Here is a 569-nt window from a genome sequence, read left to right as displayed (position 1 = left end):
AACAAGAACTGCAGGATCCACACTTTTGATGGGGGGAGGATGAGGCAGAGGAGATGTGGGATCCCTTAGCTCTACCATTGGAGGAAGGGTCTGGATTTTGGGACCATACTTGGGTGCATGTACCCCAAGGGTAAATTAGGAGAGGTTCAGGGCTCAGATAGCAAAGTTCTTCATGCATGCAGCATCGGGAGGGTGGGGAATAAGGTAGATCTGAGCACCTGTTTTGAGCCCCACATCCTCACAGATGTCCCCAGTGACCATGGTGGACAGTCCCAGAGCTCTAGAGAGAAGTGGAGGCCTATAAGGTGAAAGGGGGTCCTGGTAACTTGGACAGGACAGTGACTGCATCCAGGGAACCTGGAATCTGGGGCTGGGCAGGGGGGCAGATGCTGACCAGGGCCCCTTCTCCACTGCAAGCCCTCCTGGTGCTGCTCTTGATGGACCCCAAGCAAGTTCTTCATGACTCCAGGTAAAAGCTTAGCCTGGGAACCACTCTTTTTAAGCCTGTTTTGTTGCTCAAATTTGGCTCAGAAAGGGTCTTTTGACACTGACTCTTAACAGTCTGTAAC

The sequence above is a fragment of the Marmota marmota genome, unplaced genomic scaffold (genome assembly GCF_001458135.2).
Source record: "Marmota marmota marmota unplaced genomic scaffold, marMar, whole genome shotgun sequence".
Classification (NCBI taxonomy): domain Eukaryota; kingdom Metazoa; phylum Chordata; class Mammalia; order Rodentia; family Sciuridae; genus Marmota; species Marmota marmota.
Note: the sequence above shows the minus strand (reverse complement) of the source record.